Raw genomic sequence first — 24,306 nt, 5'->3', positions numbered from 1 at the left:
TCAGCTGCTGTGTGAATGATTATTTTTAAATGTAAACTATGGGATTCTGGACCTTCATTCTGTCCTGGTTCTTATGACAGAATAGTCTCTTTATTCTGCTCCCATTCCCTGAACTACAGCTTTAATGCATTGATAAATCCTTTGCAGGGTGTTTTGTGTGTAGCTGGTAGCCTTGGAGTTACAGGAAAAATTCTAGGAATATTCACCAGGTGGCGCCAGAGCCACATTACAAAGCGCCTCTGAGGCCTCCTCCCAAGAACAGGGTGTTTGTCATCCAGCACCAGGTGGGTTTGCTTCCCCCCTAGATCTTCCATCCAGGATTGTCCTGGAAATGATCTTGATGCTATCCGTTCGTCGTTACAGCAGACCTGCTCAACTTCAGCAGGCAGAAGGAGGATTGTCTTTCACCAGCTGCAGGAGCCTGTTCCCACTACAGTGAGATAATGATTTCGGTTTTTCAAGCCAAGAAGTATTTACTGAAAGCCAGATATGTCTTTCCTTCTATTATCTCTTGATTTAAAATCTAGCATTTTGCTGCTGTAAGGGAACTTAGAGTTCTTCTATCTATCACTATCTCCAGCTCCATTTAATAGAGAGAGATACTGAGGCTTAGAGAGGAAAGGTACCCGGCTAATACCATTCAAAGTGTTTGTAGCAGCAACTGTATTTAAGACCAGACTTCCCAGCTACAAACCACCTCCTTCACGCTCAATGGTGCTCCAAGGCAGCTGGACTATAGCATCTCGAGCATACAGATGTGGTCCCATTCTTCAAGTCTTGACATAGCAAAATGCCTTTTTAGGTTCTCTAAGAGATGTGCAATTGATTGATGAGTAAACTGACTTTAGGGTAATTATTTGACCCAGAAATGCAAAGATTTTCTTTTCTTTGGGAATATTATGAATTTTTAATTCAGCCCAGTATTTTCAATAAAATTTAAGAAAATGAAACTTCCAAGAGATTGAATAAGAATCTCTTGGAAATCATATTTAAGTGCTCATTTGTGTCTTTAGCAAGTCATGGGTATGCTGAATACCAGAAATGTTCGTAGGAGGTTTAATTCTTACAACACTGAAACTGGCTTTAATGACATGCTAAAGCATAGTTACTGTGAAGACTCACTCATGTTTTCACAAGCTATGTAGGAAGTGCCTTTTACATGGCAGGCACTGTTCCAGCTCTGGGGGTTCAGCAGAGAACAGAAAAGATAGAGGCCCCAGAATTCACAAACTTATATGCTGATAGCAGTAGACCTACAATAACCCCCCCCCCAAAAAAAAAATAAAAATAAATAAAACACCATAGTATGTGGGAAAGTGATCGGGGCTGCGGAGGAGGAACAGAGGCGGGAAGGAGGACAGGAAGCACTTACAGGAAAAGGCTGCACAGCTATAAAGGATATGTGCAGGAAGGGCATTCCAGACAGAAGGAACAGCCAGTGCAAAGAACTGGAGACAGCAATATGCCTGATGTATTGGAGAAGGGCAAGGAAGCCAGTGTTTCTGGAAGGGCGTGAGCAAGAAAGAAAATGCCAGCAGTAAAGAAAAGGCCCGAGACTATTACAGCAGTTTTTTGTTTTGGTTTGGTTTTTGTGTTTTTTCTTGTTTGTTTTGTTTTTTTGTGTGTGTGGTTGTTGTTATTGTTTGTTTGGTTTGGTTTGGTTTTGCATAGCCAAAGAAGAGAGACACTGACTTTAGTCTCTGCAACAGGTTCAATTCTTATGAAATAATACATGGTTTTCCTTTTGCCAATGTAGAAAGTACATAAAATGTCCAAGCTGCTAATTGAGCTTCAGGACTTGGTAACAGGGGAAAACTGTCATCTCAGAACAAGTAAGGATTGATTAATATCAAAATAATTTCCATCTCAGACTGGAAATTCTACCTATCTATTGGAGCTGACAAGCAAGATTGATCACCTAAACTGAGTTAATCATAACAAATGAAAATGTTGAGGCACCTATAATTAATTACTACCCAAATGAGATTCCCATCTTTGCTAGAGATAACCCCTGAATATATCAGGTCATCCATCTTTCAGTTTCTTCTATTAGAGTCATAATTTCATTTCCCTGCTGGTTCCTCTGAACCCATCACATGACTATGCAGGCAATGTGTGTGTTTTTCCCTTCAGTTTTTAATATAATTATATGCAAGAAATATGCAACTAAAGAAAATGTTGAGTTCTAGGAAAATGAAGGTCATTCTCTACTTAAAAACTGGGTGAAGGACATTCTCTACTTAAAAACTGGTGAAATGACTTTGAAATTCATGATTTCTTTTGCACATTCTATCTTTCTGATCTTTCTCCCAAACACTGTGAATTGGATGTTTTCGTTATCATTATTATTATTCACACCTTACATGTGAGATATGGTGGTCAAAGTGTTTTAAAAACTTCTCAGTCCTCTTCACCCCCATCAAACTGCAATCTGTTTTTAACTTGCTTAATGTCTCAGTGTCCAGCTTGGTCTCATTCACTATTTTAAACCCAGAAATAAGTTCTGTGCTAGTCATATAATGGCAAAATAAATGTTTGTTGGATTGAACTGACTTGATCTCCATGGAAATCAATTATGGGGAGATCTGCACTAGCATCCCAGCTTTACCACGGACTCTGTGTCCATCAGCAACTTCTCTGGTCCTGTTTCCACATGTGTAAGATAGAAATTTCAATCTTGTTGTACATAAATTCATTTTCTTAAGTGCTGGCGTTCATAACAATACAGTAGAATAAGAATCATTGCTGCCATTTTTACAGATGAAATATAGAGTTGTCTGGGGCATATATTATAATAACTAGAGGTTTGGCAGTTTAAATTCCTCCACATGCCTTTGTATTTATTCACACAAATAGAATCAAATTGAGATTTCCAATATTGAACAAATTGTTGCACCTTGCTTAGAAAAAAAATCTGTACTTGAATGCTACCTCCCTGAACCCAACCTGGACATTTTCTTGATTCATTAAGGACTTGGATTACATAGACATTCAATATTTAATTGCATCGCTATCAAACATGTATCTAACAAAATAATATATAAGGTTGTTTAGGTTTCTAACTGTGTAATTATTCTGTTCTCTGTATGTAGAGTTTATAAAACTGTTCACATGTTACAGTAGCTGAGTTCATCAAAGCTCTGGAATTGACAGCTGCTTTCCATGTATGGGTACTTGATCAAGTTCTTTTGCTGCCTTCCTCATACATTTCTTAAGAGCTTTGAATGATCAATGTTTGCAGTTTATAGCACAGTAGCAATGAGAAGTAAGTGCTTATCAAATGTCAGTGTAGTTTTCAATATCATCATGTTTGTCATCAATGTATTTTTTCTTCCTAAGAGCCTGGTGGAGTCTTCAGAGCAGGTCTGATTGTCCTACTTGTATAGAGAAGAGAAACTGAGGCTCAGAAGAGACACATGGCTGAGTTTAACTGGACTGCAACAAGAATTTTGCCTTTCTGCTTTCTGGTACAGTGGTCTTGCCTTTGCCATCATGCCTCAGCATATCCATGTTAGTAAATTCTCCCAGTTGGGAAAAAGCTTGGCAGCAATAAAAGTTAATGTGATGAATCATTTAGATGGACAGATTGGAAAAATGTTGTTCCTTTTGCATGTGATGTTCTTGCCAGAAATCAAGTAGGTGGAGTTTTTGAAGCGTAATCAGTTAGATAAGCATGGTGGTTTTAAATAATCAAGTGTGGAGCCATACCACTTATGTTTAATTTATAACAAAATCAGACAATTCAGGCATGATGTTGAACTCGTTGAGCTTGGCTCACTACTATATTTCTCTCACCAAAAGCAATGACTATAAAGAGTTACAAATACCATGACCTTGTATCATAAAGCATAAATTATTCCAGGAAGTGTTCCATTTAAGTCACCTTCTCAAAATCTTAGGAGAAGACTACCAATATTCAGTTCAAACCCCAGAGGCTTAAGGAAAAAAAATTAAATGTTGAAATAGCAAGTAAGTGGCAGTATCCTCACTATATGCACAATTGCATCTGCTCGGGGGTTAGTCTTTCTTTAGCTCCTGTCTACAACTCACACCAGTCTCCATAAAAGATATAAGGTCTCACTGATATCTTCTAGTTTAATGAGATAAAAATCCTGGTGATCTCTGCAAGAAAATAACACTAAGATAAACTAGTATCTGCTACTGATAAATATTTAACAGATGTGGTCCAAATCCCTCTGCCAGCTGGAGGAAGGAAAAAAGTTCTATTTTACAGCTTGGATATAATTATTGGCCACATTTCTCCAAGCAAAGACAGTGACATTGGCTCACTCCCCAGCAGAATTTTCTTCTGATCTTGGCACTAGGATTTGCTTTTCTTTAACAGATTGCAGCAATATACCCTTCACTTGACCCAGTTTATTCATTCAAAAGATACCTGGAGCCAAAACCATGTATGAGAAATAGAAAAGGAAGAGGCAGGCACAAGCTGTGTTTATATACCCACCAAAGGACTACAGCAAAACACATATATTCTAGTCAGCACTGAGTGCACCTGTCTGTGTGTCAACAGTAGACCAGCTTGGTGTGGCAGATGACCACATGACCCAGCTGATTCACTCCAGAGTTAGAGGAACTTTTCCCAGACCCTGAAAATCACCTTTTTAGACAACTTCGCAAACAGCCATCCTTGTTCCCGGTATCATGCCCCTTGTCACTGCTAAACAGACCGGTTGCAAAGAATTTTCCTAAACATCACCACTGAGGCTCCTTCCAGTAATGACTCTGGTCCATCACTGGAATTACTGGACAGCTGTTTCATAACATGAGCAAGGATGTTTTAACCACGTTTCTTGACCTGGCCATTTGGATTCCAAGGATGTTTTGGTCCAAGAATAAATTCCAGAGCTTAGGTAGGTTACATACCACAACTATATTCATTTCCTACTTCTATTCTTTCCCTGTGAAATCCTTTTCCTAGGACTGTAACTGAAAGAATTTCTCTAAAACATTAATGTGATCATACTATGTCTCTGCTGAAAAGCCATCAATCACTATCTACCTATTACCGACAAAAACATGACATTCTGATCCCACTTGATCTGCTCTTTCTCATCAACAACTCTTCTCCTTATGTAATTTCTCACCTGGTGACCAACCACACCCTGCATGTGCTATACATTCATTTATGCTTTTTCACTTGCTCAAGGCCCCCAGAATTATTTTCAAGTATTATTTTTCCCAACACAAAGCATCAGTCGATACCTGTATTAAGTCTGAAGCATCTCAGAAGCATTTATTGACAACCCAGTCCTCTACTCTCCTCTGCCTCCAAACACACAGCACATACATTTTGTCCCAAACATTTGTAGGCCATCATTGTCTTTTGCCTGGCATTTCTTTACTAATTAATATATATTTTTATTCATGTGTATATATTTATCTCACCAATATTTGGGAGCAGAGCCTATGTGTTCTTCTAGTTATACAGGTTGTTGGGTGATTTGGCTGTGAACCTGATATGCTATAGATTATAAGGGGAGGTGGAATCTATCACACTTCCTCTTCCTCCGTCACTGGGTGTCTGTCTCAAAGATCACCGAAGAAGACAGGAAAACTTGTCAGATGGGGAAGGATGTGTCAAGAGCAGGCACACAGATTTACTCTTCAGCTAGAAGCTCCAATTCCTAGATGATCTGATCCAACTCAGAGTGCTTGCACCTGTTTCCTGCCACACAGCTAGAGCTGGTGAGTCTGATTTAAGTAATTTTACGGGAAGACAAGACTTAGATAAGAATAAGTAGTCGAGTAGACAGATATTTCCCCCATGGAATCTGCCTTGTTCAGGAACAAGTTTAATCAGTTACTGACTTCTAGTAAGAATGTGAATATGATAATTTTATTAAAAGTTTTTATCAATAATTTCATGGTAATTTAAGCATTGATGAAAATGTGTTGTATATGGTCATGTACTTGCTTTGTTTTCTTTTTGTTTATTCTATCGACTTTTACGAAGCACTTACACTGTGCATGAAGACACATGGGGTAGAACACTATCCCTGCTGTTGAGGAATCCCCTGTAACCATTTCAGTGACCGAACAGCTGAAGCTCAGCGTGGTCAAGCGACTGGCCACTGGCCAGACCTGATTGTCATGGTCTTCAGTTAAGGTCCTCTGATTCCCATCACAGTCTCTTTCCACTCCTTATGCTGTTTCATGGCCCATGTTCAGGGAGTGACTCTGCTCTGCCTGGATTTCTGAAATCTTGTACGGATAGCTGGTGAGCTTAGAATAAAGATGCAACATGAGGAGGTACGCCCTGTTTCCCATATGACTTCCAGGAGACCAGTAGAGCAGTCTTCCCGAGTCAGGAAGGAGCACTGTGCCTAAAGCAGCTTCCCAGGGAGAGCAGTGACGTTCCTGGTCTCAGAGAGTATCTGAACCCCATCACCCCCACCAGTTTACATTTCAAAATGCTTCTTTCCACTGGCTCGCAGTACTCAGTAAGACCTCACAGTTTCCCTGGGCTGTGGTCCAATTTGATTACCTCCTTTTTCCATGCTTGGAAGCTGCTATGCAATCATGTTTTTAACCTCTGCAAAGCCAGGACATATGTGACAGCAAAAGCAATGTTAGTATTTGAGGACATTTTCTCCTTTTAGATTTTGAGGATTTATTTCATGTTTATAAAAAGAGCAGAAAACTCTGTCACTTTCTGTTGGTGTTATACTGGTCATCTCAGAGCTCTCATTAACTCTTTTCCTACCCCCAGCAGAAACTAGAGAATTCTGAGGAAAACACACTTTCACTTCATGGAAACATCTCAGCCACTCTTTCCAGCGTTGCTTTTCCTTCCATCCTAACTATCTTGTTTTGATCTTAAATATCTTCAGAATCTGACTTTTGAAATTTATTTTTATATCTCTTTCCAGCCACTTTTGATTAATCTCTCGATAGGGTAAGCAACATGATTTTCCTTTTTTTAAAAAAAAAAAAGCTCCAGCTCTGGCTGGAGTGCAGTGGTGAGATCTCCACTTCTCAGGTTCAAGCGATTCCCTCGCCTCAGCCTCCTGAGTAGCTGGGATTACAGGCACCTGCCGCCGTGCCCAGCTAATTTTTTTTTTTTTTTTGTATTTTTAATAAAGACAGGGTTTTACTATGTTGGGGCCAGGCTGGTCTCAAACTCCTCACCTCGTGATCTGCCTGCCTCGGCCTCCCAAGGTGCTGCGATTACAGGTGTGAGCCACTTCACCCAGCCGATTTTAATTTTTAAAAATTCTTTAATAGTTCTAAAACACCCTGAGTCCTGCAGTCTTCAGCCTTCGCATGAATTTCCTCACCACCATGACAGGCAAGGCCCCAAAGCTTCCCAGCTGAATTTGACCCAGTATGTCCCTTTCTAAGAGGACAGGTTAGACAGGCACAGAGGAGAATAATGAGCTGTGTCATACTAAAAGACTTACTGAAAAGTTCTAATTATTTTTCTTCAATAGACTAAACATTTTAGTTTGTTTTTGACAAATGTGGTAGAGGTCGTCTAGATGTTCCATAAACATGTTTCCTCTTGTTCCAAAAGCCACTGCTAGATATTTCCCAGCCTTTCTTGAAATTACATATGACCACATGTAACTTATCTAACCAATGAAAATGTAGATAAAATTAATGTGGACTACCTGTAGGCCTGTGTTATAAAAGCTTTCTACAAACAGACCCCCAGTCTCTCTCCTTTGCCCACAGGCAGATTCATAGGACTTTATTATACTGGGGAATGGTAGAAAACATAAATAATAGATACCTTGGGCCGGGCGCGGTGGCTCACGCCTTTAATCCCAGCACTTTGGGAGGCCAAGGCGGGCGGATCACAAGGTCAGGAGATCGAGACCATCCTGGCTAACACGGTGAAACCCCAGTCTCTACTAAAAATACAAAAATTAGCTGGGCGAGGCAGCGTGTGCCTGTAGTCCCAGCTGCTGGGTGGCTGAGGCAGGAGAATGGCGTGAACCCGGGAGGCGGAGGTTGCAGTGAGCCAAGATCGTGCCACTGGACTCCAACCTGGGTGATTGAGCTGGACTCCGTCTCAAAAAAAATAATAATAATAATAATAGATACCTTGGTAGGTCTTTAGTTTACTATTAGAAAGCCATCACTTATTGGACTTTAGGTGGCTGAAAAATAAACTGATCATGTTAAGCTTCTGAGGTTTGGGGGTTTGTTTCAGCAGCATATGTTACCCTCAACTATTATACAGATAGACACCTTGGCCTTGGCTTAGTGATTGGTTTGTGGGTGGCAAGTGTGTGTGTGTGTGTGTGTGTGTGTGTGTGTGTGTGTATCTACATATACATATACATATACATATATCTGCAGTCTTCTGGCCAAACATATATATATACATGTATATATTTATTTATATGTTTAAAGGCTGCCTGAGATATATATATGTGTATTTTATATATATACCTATATATTATATATATATTGTATATATATGCCATATATATTGTATATATATGGCAAGGAGACTGGCAATATTTGTTTTGCTATGACAAACATTGGTAAGTAATTGCCTTTAATTTGGACTACTTGATTTCTGTAAATCCCAGGGAAAGTAGTTGGAAAAAGTCACAGTAACTGACTGTCAAATTCTATTGACTTTATTTGGCACAGTATTACAAAAAAAGAGGAGTTCAGGCAAGTATTGCCTGACTTTCAAGTAGATATCCAAGACAACTGGAAAAAATCCAAAGGTCCAGAGTCCTACAGCATTGAAAATGCAGGCTGCTACCAGACTCCAAATAGCAACACATAAGATTGAAAGAGATTTTTAGTGACTGGAGTCCAGTAAGTCTTTGCAGTTGAACTAAATAACTCCAATCGGAGGCAGCCTTTAATGCACACAATGGCCTTCCCAACTCTCATTTCAGATAGCATTGAGGTGGCCACCATTAAGTTTGGAAGAAGAATAGGAAGAGGTCGAAAAGCAAAGAAATGAGAATTATGTCCAAGGAAGGACTTTGGGGTTGTAAGGACATAGAACTGCCTGGAAGAACATCGGGAACAGAGGTTGATATAGTTTGAATATTTGTCCCCACCCAAATCTTATGTTGAATTATAATCCCCAGTGCTGGAGGTGGGGCCTGGTGGGAGGCATTTGGATCATGGGGGTGGATATGTAATATGTATATCATGTATAGTATATTGAATATTTGTTCAGTAGTCATTTCTATTTGTTTTTGTTTCATTTTGACAGAGCATGGGGAACTAGTGACACTAATATTTCCAAAGAAACCAGTCTCAGCTAAATTTGGGGGAATCATATATAAAAGGAAATTGAGAATCAACATTATATGGGAAATAAATTTGCTGTCAGTAAAAGATAAAAATAATTGTAATCAGAAATTAACTGTTATTGGAATAACGCATGTAGGCCAACTTCTTATCACTGTTTTCAAGGAGTAAAGGAAGCTGCCTTTTCCTTGGTTATACAAAGTCAAGGAAACACACACACACACACACACCACACACACACACACACATTCTGGTGACCAATATGTCCTTCTTGTTGGAAGTCTTCAGAATTTAGATCATGAATGGTGCCCACTTGTAAAAACTCAAGAGTATCATATGGCAGTGGCTTAGTACTTGGAATTTTCCATTAGAGTTAGTTACTGTCTAAGCATTATTAGAGTTTTGTGAAATAGTTTGTCAACAATTAACTCTTTAGTCATTCCTGAAATGTACACTGGTATAATATTCATGAGGTTGAAATTAGAAAGACCACTACAATGATGAAAATGACTATTACAATGAATATAATGACAATGAATGTATTACAATAAATATATTACAACGACTATAATGACAACTGTGATCACTTCTACAACTACTATTATTACAATTACTAATGCTAGTATAATATTGATAATAATGATAAGGTTCATGTTATTAATAATGATAACAACAGTTAGGTATTGTGTTGTTCCCTGCACATCCATTAACTTATGTATTCCTCATAAAGCCTTTGTAAACAATATTATGACTTTTGTTGTAACAAAGAATATAAACTCCATAAAAACAGAGACCTTACTATTGGTGTATCTCTAGTGTCTAGATACTAACTGATTTAAAATATTTCTTCAATGAATATTTTTTCTTTTCATTTCTTGCTGGAAAATTATTATTATTATCATTATTATTATTATTAATTATCTTGAGATGGAGTCTTGCTCTGTCGCCAGGATGGAGTGCAGTGGCACGATCTCAGCTCACTGTAACCTCCACTTCCTGGGTTCAAGTGATTCTCCTGCCTCAACCTCCCCAGCAGCTGGGACTACAGGTGCGTGCCACCACCCCCAGCTAATTTTTGTATTTTTAGTAGAGATGGGGGATTTCACCATGTTGGCCAGGATGGTCTCGATCCCTTGACCACATGATCTGCCCACCTCGGCCTCCCAAGGAAAACTAAATTTTCTCAATAATAAAATAAGTTGGGAAGAGGAAAAAGAAGATGGGCTAAAAAGAGGCAGAGGAGGAGTAGCAAGGAGAAGTAGAGAAGGAAAAAGAGTAGAAGGAGGAAGAAATAGGCTAATATTTGAGCTTTTGGCATTTCCCATGTAACGTGCCAAGACTCACACATTCTCTCATTTTATCCTCACAACTACCAGATGTGGTACGGATGTTTTATTAACTCCATTTTCATACTTAAAAAACTGGTTCTTAAAGACTTTGACTAAATTGCTGAAGATCACACAGCTTTGAATGTTCTTTTTCTGATTTAGCTTCCTGGGCACAAAGATTAAAAGCTCTCTTTGGTTATAGTAACAACTTCTGATCTTCTAGAGAAGTTATTTTGGCTAAATTTCCTCTGAATTTCCCTTTCTACAACTTGCTTATTTCCAATTTTCATATGCCTTAATAATTTAAGTTGTTTTATATGTTTCTTGGAAAAATCAAGACTATCTATTTTAAATAAATAAATTCATAAAATAAATCAATAATCTAAGACCAAATATTATAAACAAATAAAATAATAATAAAAGAATCCAATAATAATCTGCAGATTCTACATTAAAAGTAAATCAAATGTAGAACGTGAGTTTTACTTTCTTGATTTTTTTCTGAATATGCATCTTCAGGGACTTATTTCTCAGTAAGTTTAAGTATAAAACCCAGAATTTCAAGCTCCCTTACAAAGAAAATGCTGATAATTTCCAGGGAAGCCTAGCCATCCTCTGAATCCACCTGACTGCCCAGCCACCATCCAGCCTTCTGCTGAAGCACTTCTTTCCCACATGTGTTTATGAACCTGTATTTCTCTCAGTTCTGAGGTACATCCTGAGACTCACATGTGTTCTACTTAATTCTACTACATGGCAAGAGATCATTATTTTTGGTTCTTTCCTCTCTAAGTATTAAAACAACCACACTTCAATCTAGGCTAGAGTTTTGGGCTGCATTCTATTTTGAGACATACACTGTCAATAAAAGCTTTTAAGAGTAACTGGTAATTATGTATCACATATAGTAGCAAAATTTAATTCGTTTGAGCAAAATACCTAATTGTCTCTTTTTTATATATTTTTCTTTATGTAATATAATTGTTATAATTAAATTTCTACTATACACATACAAATGATTTTAATTATACAAAAATCATATCTTTTCATAATAAATACAATTAAACATTCAGTGTAGAAGTATATGATGAAATATCATGTTTTATAAATCAGAGACCATAAGATCTTTATGTGTTAATGTTTTATGATTCCTGAAAGCCTAAAACAGTTGAGCTAATATAGATCTACAGTAAGTGATTCCCAATGTGTTTGTATAGAACAAAACCTTTTTGTTCTTTAAAGTCATTTCACTTTTAAGTCTTTGGACACCATGACAGTTTGCCTGATGAAGAATAATAAGCAGTCATATAAACTAAAAAGATCAATTCTGCACCTACCATTTCCTTAGCATGTTTATGACAATGAAGATACATGGTATCTTTGCTGTGTATGCATGTATGTGACTTTGTCATTGTTTTGCTGTTGTACTCATCAATTTCTCTCACCAAATATTTACATGGCCCAAATCTGATATGGCTTGTATGCTCACATTATCATGCTGGTATTAGGAACTGGGTCTCCCTCTACATTTTGTTATGACACCTGTATCCCAGTCATAATGTTCTGTCTACCATTTCACCAATAAGCCTGAACTACCTCAGTGTCTTTGTTAAAAGTTTATTTTTTTATTCCCAAGGATCAATTTAAATATTGTGCCTCCCAGTGAGCTTTCTTGGATATTTCTAATCATAAACAACCTGTCCACTTCCAATAACTCTATGACAATATGTTTATGTGTATCTACTTATGACATTATCTTCACTAACCTGTTAGTGTAATAAATTCTAACCAAGATAGTGGAAAAAAAGGTATATACCTTTTTATTTTTTTCCAAATCTGTGCTAGTCACCAGAAGAGGTGACTAGCACAGATTTGGGGGACCAAAGAAAGCATAAAGAATAATTTATGTCCAAACTAACAAAGGAAGAATGAGAAGAAATTAGTTAGGTATCAAAGGCATGGGCAAGATAGCACCCAAGCAAATGGGATAGCCTTAGGAAGACACAGAGGCATGAAAATGTTACGTAGCTGACTATGTGAATCCTCCATCAATGTCCCCTAAGTCCTTACAATTTCCATGGCCTGAAACACTTTTTCAAGCATCCAAGCCTGTATCTTTCTCCCTGGAGACTATCTCTGGTTGCTGGAATCTGTTCCGCCTGTGTGCAAATGGCTGGAAATACCAAGAAACTAATCCCCCTCCCAGGATTTAGTGTATGGGTATCCTGGCTCTCTTGCCTCTGAGACTGGACAACTCAAATGCATGTGTTCTACACTGGACCCCAGAGCTCCACAGTTAGGTTAAGCTTTCAAAACCAACAGTGGTAACATGTTCACTAATCCATCCATTACTGACTGCTTTCCTTCTTTGTCTCATTTTCCTATTAACTTACTGGTGATTCCTGATATCAGCTCCCTATTAAAATGTATGTGTGATGGTCTGAATGTTTTTGTCCCTCAAAATGTATATACTAAAACCTCAATCCCCAAGGTCTTGGTATTAGAAGGTGAAGATTTGGGCAAATAACCATTCCCCTTATTGAGATTAATGCCCTTATAAAAGAGGCTTCAGATAGCTCCCTTGTCCATTCTACCTACCATGTGAGGACACAGTGAGAAGTCGCTGTGTATTTTTAACCATAAAATGGGCCATCACCAGACAACAAATCTGCTGGTGTATTGATGTTGGACTTCCCAGCTCCCAGAACTGTGACAAATAAAGTTCTATTGTTTATAAGCTAAACAGTTCATGGTAATTTGTTTTAAGAAACTGGATGAACCAAGACAACATGCAAGTAAATCTTTGTCTCAAGGTCTGCTTTTGGATAAACTCAAACTAAGACACCATGCCATAACTGATGAACTGAAAGAAGTTCAGATTGGTTGAAACATGGAAAAAATGGAATAAAAATGAGGAGCATGCATATAGAAAGGTAACAACCAGTGTGTGCAAGAGCTCTGAATAGAGTACATGTTATATAATTGATCTGAAAGGCATTTGGATATCAATGGTTTACTAAAAAAGAGGGGTACAGTTAAACAGTACATTTGTGTTTAGAAAAAGCATTATTCTAGCCACAAGAAAAAAAATCAGTTTGTGTGGAGGCAGCAGGGGCAAAACTGAAGGAATGGTGATAATCCTGGAGGTTTTAAAATGACCAAGGTTCGAATTAGTAATAATAGCCTGAACTTTGATAGTGGAAAAGTGAATGGGGAAAATGAGGTGTTTTGATAGAGATTTAGTTAAGGTACATAAATGGCACTGATAAAACTGAGTGACTTGATCAAATGTAAAGAGCAAGAAATGGACATCTACTGTGCTTATAGCATGGTGACTATAGCTAACAATATCGTATCGTACCCTTGAAGTGTCCTACGTGGGTAGATCCTAAGTGTTCTCATCACCAAAAGGTAACTGTGTGAGATTCTGGTTATGCTAATTAGCTTGATTGTGATGATTATTTCACGATGTATACATATATCAAAACACCACTTTGTACACCTTAAATAGGTACACTTTTTATTTGTCAATTATACCTCAACAAAGTTAAGGAAAATTAAAACAAGAAAGAGGGTTAAATCAAATAAAATTTCTTGGGAGCTGGTTTAGGGAACTGGATCGAAGGTGATGGCATTTTTTGAAGTATGAAACAAAAGAGGAGAAGCAGGTTACTCAAAACTTTAACCAAACTGAAGAAAATGCTTTGTTTGAGACATAATGAATATGATGTCCTAATTGGATTTATGAATAGATTAGAAATAAATAGATATATATATATAGGCGTACCTCAAAATTGTGGATTTGGGCCCAGACCACTATATAAAGTGATGATTGCAAGCAAGTAAGTCACAGAAATTTCTGTTTTGGTTTCCCAGTATATATAGAATTTATGTTTATGCTATACGGTACTCTTCTGTGTGCAATAGCATTAGGTCTGAAAATAACTCACACATTTTAATTTAAAAATACTTTATTGCTAAAAATGCCTGTAGTCATCTGAGATTTCAGACAGTGGTAGTCTTGTTGCTGGTGGACGGTCTTGCCTTGATGTTAATGGCTGCTGACTTACTACTGTGATGGTTGTTGAAGGTCAGGGCAGCTGTGGCAAATGCTTAAAATAAAACAATAAAGTTTCCCGCATCAATTGACTCTTCTTTTCATGAAAGATTTCTATGTAGTATGCAGTTCTGTCTAACAGCATTGTATCCATGGTAAAATTTCTTTCAAAAGTAGAATAAAGCCTCTCTAAACCTGCCATTGCTGGACCCACTAAGTTTATGTAATATTCAAAATCCTTTTTTGTCATTTCATAATTTTCACAGCATCTTCACCAGGAGTAGATTTTACCTCAAGAAACCACTTTCTTTGCTCATCTATAAAAAGAAAATCCTTCATCTATTTATGTTTCCTCAGGAAATTGCAGCAATTCAGTGAAATCTTCAGGCTCCACTTCAAATTCTAGTTCTCTTGCTATTTATACATCTGCAGTGACTTCCACCACTGAAAACTTGAACACCTCAAAGTCATCCATGAGGTTTGAAATAAACTTCTTCCAAACTCCTGTTAATATTGATATTTTGACCCCCATCATCCCCATTAATCACAAATGTACCTAATGGCTTCTAGAATGGTGAATCCTTTCCAGAAGGTTTTCAATTTACTTTTCCCATTTTCATCACAGAAAACACTATCTATTGTAGCTAAAGCACAATGAATATATTTCCTAAATAATAAGACTAGAAAGTTGAAATGTCTTGTTAATCTATGGGCTACAGAATGGATGTTGTGTTAACAGGCATGAAAACAATATTCATCTCCTTATCCATCTCCATCAGGGTTCTTGGGTGACTAGGTGCTTTGTAAATGAGCAGGAATATTTTTGAAAATTTTTTTTAGTAGTAGGTCTCAACAGTGGTCTTAAAATACTGAGCAAATAATGTTATAAACAAATGTGCTGTCATCCAGACTTTGTTGTTCTATTTATAGAGCACAGGCAGAAGAGAGTTGGCATAATTCTTAAGGGCGGTAGAATTTTTTGTATGGTAAATGAGCACTGCCTTCAACTTAAAGTCATCAGCTACATTAGCTCCTAACAAGAGAGTCAGCCTGTCCTTTGGGACTCTGAAGCCAGGCATTGACATTTTCTCTCTAGCTATGAAAGTCCTAGATGGCATATTTATACAACAGAAGGCGGTTTCATCTACACCGACAATCTGTTGTTTAGTGTAGCCACCTTCATCAATGATCTTAGCTACATCTTCTGGATAACTTGCTGCAGCTTCTACATTAGCGCTTGCTACTTCACCTTGCACTCTTACGTTATGAAGATGATTTCTTTCCTTAAACATCATGAACCAGCTTCTGCTAGCTTCCAACTTTTCTTCTGCAGCTGCCTCACTTCTCTCAGCCTTCATGGAATTGAAAATAATTAGGGTCTTGCTGTGGATTCGGCTTTGACTTAAGGGAATGTTGTGGCTGCTTTGATATTCCATCCACTAAAACGTTTGTCCTATCAGCGAAAAGGCTGTTTGGCTTTCTTTTCATTTGTGTAGATAACACTTTTATTTTCCTTCAAAAACTTTTCCTATGCATTCACAGCTTGGCTAACGGTTTGGCACAAAAGGCCTAGCTTTTGACTTATTTGAGCATTTAACATGCCTACCTCACCAAGCTTAATCATTTCTAGCTTTTGATTTAAAGTGAGAGATTTTTGGCTCTTCCTTTCACTTAAACATTTAAAGGCCATTGCAGGGTTATTAATTGGCCTAATATCAATATTGTTGTGTCTCAGGGAATAGTGAGGCCAAAGGAGAGGGAGAGAGATGGGAAACAGCTGGTCAATGGAGCAGTCAGAACACATACAATGTTTATTAATTATATTTGATATCTTACATGGACATGCTTCATGTTGCCCAAAAACAATTATAATAGTAATATCAAAGATCACTTATTACAGATTACAAGAGATATTAATAATAATAAAGTCTGAAATATTGAGGGAATTCTCAAAATGTACAAAGAGGACATACACTGAGCACATGCTCTTTGAAAAATGATTCCAATAGACTTACTCAACACAGGGTTGCCACAAACCTTAAATCTGTAAAACACACAATATCTGTGAATTGCAATAAGGTGGAGTGAAATGAAATAACACATACCTGTACTTAATAAGATTTATGAGTCACAAGTCCAGGAATATAATGTGAGCTGGAGCTCTAGATGTAAGAGTTATTTATTTACATGTTAATAGAAGTCATAGAACTATGATTTCATTCGATGTGATTCTGCTGAGCAGCAGTTCTCCTTTGAGTATTTCTGCCCCTTAAAGGTTTAAAAAATAATAATAAATGGAGTGTTTTCTGAATTTTTTTTTAATTCCCCTTGTCACAATGATGAGGAGAAGACATTTGTATCCTCTGACCAATAACAAGGGTGACATTGCAACAAACGGAAGAGAAACAAAAAACCAGGCTCATGAGTACTATAAAGTTCCAGTTAGGAGGGAAAAGTTCAACATGGTAACTCTAGTTAATTTATTGTATACTTGAGAACTGCTGAGAGTAGATTTTAAGTGTTCTCAACACATAAAAATGACAAGTATGGGAGATAATGCAAGTATACCAAGTTAATCAGGTTGAATTAGACATTCTACAATGTATACATATTTCAAAACGTCATGTTATGCACTATAAATATATTCAATAATTTTTATTTGTCTATTAAAATCATGGCCACGTACAGTGGTTTGTGCCTATCATCCTGCACTTTGGGAGGCCAAGGCAAGGGGATCACTTGAGGCCAGGAGTTTGAGAGCAGCCTGGGCAACATAATGAGACCTTATCTCTACAAAAAAATAAACACATTAGCAGAACATGGTGACATGTGCTTATATTCCTAGCTACTGACAAGGCTGAGGAAGTAGATTATCTTGAGCTCAAGTCTAAGGCTGCAGTGAGCAATGAACACAGCCCTGCACTCCAGCCTGGACAACAGAGAGAGACCTTGTCTCTAAATAATAATAATAATAATAATATTTAAGTAAAATAATGTTAGTTTATACACTGTATCTATTTCTGTAATAAATCATCAGTGTGGTTATTAGCTTTATTCCTAAAGTTTACTTAAAAAAAAGCAAAATTCTGGCCGGGTGTGGTGGCTCATGCCTGTAATCCCAGCACTTTGAGAGGCCAAGGGGGGCGGATCACGAGGTCAGGAGATGGAGACCATCCTGGCTAACACGGGGAAACCCCGTCTCTGCTAAGAATACAAAAAAAATTAGCCAGGCGTTGTGGCGGGCACCTGTAGTACCAGCTACTCACGAGGCTGAGGCAGGAGAATGGCGTGAACCTGGGAGGCGGAGCTTGCAGTGAGCCGAGATCGCGCCACTGCACTCCAGCCTGGGTGACAGAGCGAGACTCCATCTTTAAAAAAAAGCAAAATTCTGTATTATTTTAGGGAGTTAGGAATAACAACCTTACTTATTTTTATTTATGCAGTACTAAAGATTATTATTGAAAAGCTAATTATTAAAATTCTGATTCTGATTATTTTCTTGAAATAATAAATTTTCCTGAAATAACGCGAAAAGGAGAGCTTTTGGATTTCACTTAGTGAACAAAGGTCAAATATCAAAGATATCCTGCTAGGCAGTAATGTAAATGAAGTATGTATTTATAAGTATATAGCCTAGGACTAATTCATTTTTTAGATATAAATACAAAATGTGTTTTGTAAAATTATAATACACATTCTATTTTTCAGAAACTAAACTGTGTATTAGAAAAAAATTTAGTTGTCACTGGATACTCATGAAGTTAATGACTATTTTGGAGTATCATATCACTCATGGAGATTCTGCTTTTGACATTTAAGTTACCAATGTAATATACCTTCATCAATTTGAATTTTTAGCTCTTACAGCACAAATATGAGAGATTTGAAATTTCTTTTGATAGACTTAGAAGGCACAATGATGAGGAATATACATAAAAAATTACTACAAAGGTTTTCTTTTCTATCTGAATTTCCAATTGTGTTCAACTTGATTATGATACTCCCCATGAGGGTTTTATTCATGACTTCTCTGCAGCCTCCTGTATTATATTTTCTTTTTTCCAAGCCATTATTATCATCCTCTGCCTATGAAAGGATATTGTCTCCAAGTCTTTTCAAGTACTGGAAACTGAATTTTGGGATTAAAAAATGTGTTGTCTGTGATAATTTATTACTTTATTCCATGCCATATAATAGGGAATTACTCCAGCACTAAGTATCAGATTTCTTCCTTTTATCTGATTAAACTATCTGTAATTTATATTGGTATGTTATTTCTACTGAAATTAAAGATAATTCCTTCTTTTAATATCATAGACAAATTAGTCAGGTTTGTATTTACTTAACATTGTTTTAAATCTAGTATCCAGCTATAGACTTAATTTCTTATTTCCTACACTACTTGATCACAATGTCTTCTCCTCATCTTAATTTTCTTAAATTTAAATATTTGCATTTTTGCCACATAAACTCTTTAAACTCCTTAATCCATTTTTCATGTAACACCATTTTTATTTCAAAATCTTAACTGGTAAAACTATATCTCTCTTGACTTTCAATGACTATTTCATAAAAAGAAAGTCACTTTCAAACAGTCTATTTTTAAACAGGCATTAACAGATATAATTCATCCTTAGTGGTGTAGATAGTTTGTAAAATTTTATTTTCTTGGTAATTTTCAGGAGGCCATATCTACCCGTTTGAATCTTTAGTTTTTCAGGAGACTTGTTTTTGTCTGAGCAAGTGATTAAGGACAACCCTAAAATAGAGCAAATAAAAATATTATCACAATGGAATTGATTTTTATTGGTCACTGTTCAAAGAGATAATTGTATTCAGTTGGATTAAATCTCATATTCCAAATGTCATTTCCTATAAAAGCTAATTTCTCTGCTCTCTTTAGGGCACTGTGGACACCGGGCATTTCCACTGTAAATAAAGGAACAGCATGATTTCAGGGAGTCTTTCTGGTATAAAGTCTTTTCCTTTTTTTCAAGAGTCAGAGAAATAAAGCGTAACCTTTATCCCATGAAGAAAAGCAGCCACACTTAAGATGACACAAATGACAAAGTATCATCTAAAGTTAAATTATCTATTTGCTTATGAATTTTTCTGTTTCTGTTAATGATAGGGTTAGACTTTGTGTCCCCACTCAAATCTCATCTTGAATTATAATCTTCACAGTCCCCATAATTCCCACATGTCAAGGGAGAGACCAGGCGGAGTAATTGAATCATGGGAGTGGTCTCCCCCTTGCTGTTCTCGTGATATTTCTTCTCATGATATCTGATGGTTCTATAAGGGGCTCTTTCCTCTTCGCTCGGCACTTCTTCCTGCCACTTTGTGAAGAAGATGCCTTTCTTCCCCTTCATCTTCCACCATGATTGTAAGTATCCTTAGGCCTCCTCAGTCATGCTGAAATGTGAGTCAACCAAACCTCTTTCCTTTATAAATTACCCAGTCTTGGGAAGTTCTTTATAGCAGTGTGAAAATGAACTAATACAGTTACCCTCACTATAATTTAAGCTATACATGGACAGGAAATGAGTTTTGTTTCCTGATGTATTCTCAGCACCTAGAACTGTGTCTGGTACATAACAGGAGCCCAATAAACATGTGGTTGAATGAAAAATTATTTACCAGATTAATTAGATAACATTAATGATACTGTGTGTGCCTTCTAACCTTTACAAGTTGAGAGAGTATAGTAAAAAACATGCAAACCAAAAACCTAAGGAAATGGCAGAAGCAGTAACTAATTTGAAGACTTACATTTCCTTATATCTGATACTAACTAGCTGTATAGTATGATATAAATTATTTCTTCTTAAGAATTGGTGTTTCCTGGCCAGGCGCGGTGGCTCACGCCTGTAATCCCAGCACTTTGGGAGGCCGAGGCGGGCGGATCACGAGGTCAGGAGATGGAGACCATCCTGGCTAATACGGTGAAACCCCGTCTCTACTAAAAATACAAAAAATTAGCCGGGCGTGTTGGCGGGCGCCTGTAGTCCCAGCTACTGGGGAGGCTGAGGCAGGAGAATGGCGTGAACCCGGGAGGCAGAGCTTGCAGTGAGCCGAGATCGCGCCACTGCACTCCAGCCTGGGGGACAGAGCAAGACTCCGTCTCAAAAAACAAAAACAAAAACAAAAACAAACAAACAAAAAGAATTGGTGTTTCCATATAAAATAAAAGGATTAGAATAAATCAATATTTTAAAATGTTATGTGAATACATAATTCCTTGAGTATTTAGTGAAATGCATGAACTATTTGTTCAGAGGGAAAGCACATCATATGCACAAAAATATGCAATGATTTTCAGGGGTCCTATGACCCCAGGTTATAAAAACAATATCTCCTTGAGCTTTAATATTTTAATAAATCTAGGATGCAAGAATTATCATCATGTTCCCCCACAATTCTTAGAGCTGTGAAAGACGGAATAGGCATAGGAACTCGTGGAAATTTGCCAAAAGTCAAACAGACTCATTCTAAAAAAAAATCAATTCTTTCCACTATGCCATGCTTCTGTTACATGCACTTCCACAAACACTGGATCTATATGGTACGATTAGCATGTCAGAGGAAAAACAATCTATCATGGCAATGGTATTTGCCTGTATATTCTTTTCCCTATTTTTATTTCTTAATTATGTGCAAAATATAGAAACACTGTATTAGTTACCTACTGGAGAAATTACTCCCAAGTTCAGTGGCTTAAAAAATAAACATTATCACATAGACTCTGCAAGTCAGAAATCTGGAAATGGTTTAGCTGGGTCCTCTGCTTTGGGTTCCTTTACAAGGCTGCAGTCAAGGACTCAGCCAGGCCCACAGTCATCTCAAGGTTCACTTGGGGTAGGACCTGCTTCCAAGCTCACCCCGTGGCTGTTAGCAGGATTTGGTTCCTTCAGGACTGTAAGCCTGAGGGCCTCAGTTCCCTGCTGGCTGTTGGACAGAAACTTCCCTCAGTTCCTTGTCACGTCATCCTCCCTATCACAACCAGCATGTGGGAGAAGCCAGGGAGGACACCAGAAAACCACGATCTTTTAGAACCTAACCATAAAAGTGACACTTCATCACTTTGCCATTAAAAGTAAGTTATTCTCCTCATTATATTCCGTGCACACTCAAGAGTGTGAACAGTAGAAAGTTGGGATTATTGAAAACTATCTCTGAAGCTGCCCACCACAAATATACTCTTATTACATTGATGTTTTTTAATTCAAATTTTGTAATTACTCTCAAGAAAACCTTGATTGATGAATGCATGTGATATTTCAGAGAATGTGTTCATTTATTCCTTCAAAACCATTTAGTATTTGCCACACCTTGTGCCAGATACTCAGAAGACAGTGGGTATATCACTCTTTGCCCTCACGCAGCTCGGTTTCTGTTATCAGGAGACAAATATTTAACAAGCCCATGAACAATGCTGTAATGAGGGACATCTGTGTGAGCGGAACCTTTCCATGTCAATGTATCCTCTTTGTGGCAACTTCAAAGTATGTGACTTGCTATTAGCCTGGCATTAATTACATTCCTATGCTTAAAATTTGTTTTATTCATTCAACAAAACTACAGTCAGTGAAATGTATGGACTATTTCTTCTGAGAAAAAAACACATTGTATGCACAAAAATATGCAGTGATCTTCAGGGGTCCTATGACCCCAGGTTATAAAAACAATATGTCTTTGAGCCTTAATATTTTAATAAATTTAGGAATTTAATAAGTACATTTAATACATCTACTCCATTATAGTAAAATGGGAAAAGGAACACGAGAACAAATTAGTAAAATTATAACACTGTGGTACAAGTCTGTCTCACACACACACACACACACACAAGGAATGGTCACATCCTTTCTCTAGATCAATAAGGAAAGGTTTTCATAGGGAAGGTGGAATCAGATTTGATTCTCGAAAGTTTATATCCCAGTTGTATGGCTGGATGTCTGTGTTTGGTGGTACCATTTAGCAAGGCAAGGAAGACATTAAAAGAAGCAGATTTAGATGTAGTATGAAATATTATCATAATATTGCATTGGTCAGGATTTAATTGAAGAAAAAAAAGGATCCACACTAGTTAAAACAAAACAGGATTTAATAAAGATAATTAGGTTCTTGCAAAATTCCTAAAAGAAGCTGGCTCTAAGCTGAGGTACACGAGGACAACTTTAGAAGGGAGAAAGACAAATGTCCTTTCCTGTGTATCTCTATAAATGCCATGCTACCAAATTTGCACCATTTTCACATCTGTGATGGTTGTTTTAAAGAAGTCTGGGAAATACAGTCTTTGGTTCCTTTGATTCTGCTAAAAAGGAATTGAAATGTAGGAGCCATTCTCAGCATTAGTCTCTCTTTCTCTCTCTGTCTTTTTCATTTGTGTAAATTTAAGAAGTATAAGTACAGTTTTGTGGCATAGATATATTACATAGTCATGAAGTCTGGGCTTTAGTGTAACCATTATCCAGATAATGTGTACTGTACCCATTAAGTAATTCTTCACATTTTAATTTTGAATATGTTGTTTGCAGTGCCTGTGGGACTCACTTGTGGAGATGCCCCACAAGCACTGGATATGCAGGTCTAAATTCCAGAGACAACAGAGGAGTAAGACATCTGTGGGTTGCTGAAACTCTGAAAATATATATAAAACCTGGAAAGAGTGTGAGATGAAAGAATAAAGGCTCCTAATACCTATTTGGCTACTATATGTTCATTTTAGAAAAAAGCCAAGAACATTAGAAACTCAAAGTTGCCAAGTACCAATTAGAAATCTGTTTCACCCTTTATGTGATATTTGAATTTGATTGTCAACTTCTGGGCTAAACTGATGAGTAATTACATTGTACTAAATAGATCCTCAGTGTACCTCGCCCATTGCAGACAGCTCTGTGTGAAACTTCTGTTAGGTGGAGTTGAAATCATCCTCATAACTTTCACTCTCTTTTTTTTTCTTGTACTTTGGAGTTTTTCAGAATATGTTTGCATCCATTTCCTTCAAAGGTCTACCAGAAATTGAAGGGAGTTCATAAGCCTCTGATTTGGATCACAAGCCTTTAGTTCCTTTGAATCCTTGGCAAAAATGTTTGTGAAGAGACAGAGATCTTGGAGGAATCTGTTTCTGGTTGCTCTGTGGGTTTCCAGTGCTTTGAAGAGCAGTATGAAGCCTGACCACTGCCACTATGTCTTCCTCACCTCCACCTCCTCGTACCCACCCAGGGCATCTACCTCCCTCCAAGGTGTCGGCCCAGGTGCCACCTCTGCTCCCCTCAGTGGGTCAGTCATGCCACAGACTGGTCTGTACATTTTCTTCCATGACCTTTCAGAAAAAACTCTTGCCATTTTCTTGCCTCATTTGTCTCTCCTGAGGTGTGTCCTTCCCTGGACAACATCAGAGGGCTTAGAGAAAATCAGATGCCTATAAGTGAGTGGCCTCAGGGCCAGAGATGAATGAAAATACACAGAAATAGATCTCAGGACCCCATGTTAAGGATACAATTTTTGGTTTTTAAAATATGGCTAGGAAGTTTCAAGCAAACCTAAGTACCTGTTGCTAACAGTAGGCACAGCAAGAAAAGGCAGCTATAAAGGTCTAGAAAGCAGAGTGATATTAGGCCACATTTCATTAAAAGGAATTGTTTTGCAAAGGCAATTCTGTAGCATGGT

General features: G+C 37.5%; 1 long non-coding RNA gene across 1 annotated transcript in view; it reads left to right on the top strand.

The window, feature by feature from the left end:
• Nucleotides 1–292: 292 nt before the first annotated feature.
• The window catches only part of LOC100594631, a 41,042-nt gene continuing 17,028 nt past the window's right edge, over nucleotides 293–24,306 (top strand). Inside the window, exons 1-4 of the long non-coding RNA XR_001113596.2 lie at nucleotides 293–435; nucleotides 3,340–3,467; nucleotides 4,687–4,871; nucleotides 5,554–5,706. This is a non-coding gene — a long non-coding RNA (uncharacterized LOC100594631). The remainder of the gene's footprint in view (nucleotides 436–3,339; nucleotides 3,468–4,686; nucleotides 4,872–5,553; nucleotides 5,707–24,306) is intronic.

The sequence above is a fragment of the Nomascus leucogenys genome, chromosome 19 (genome assembly GCF_006542625.1).
Source record: "Nomascus leucogenys isolate Asia chromosome 19, Asia_NLE_v1, whole genome shotgun sequence".
Taxonomy (NCBI): domain Eukaryota; kingdom Metazoa; phylum Chordata; class Mammalia; order Primates; family Hylobatidae; genus Nomascus; species Nomascus leucogenys.
This window is presented reverse-complemented; position numbering and strand designations above follow the sequence as displayed.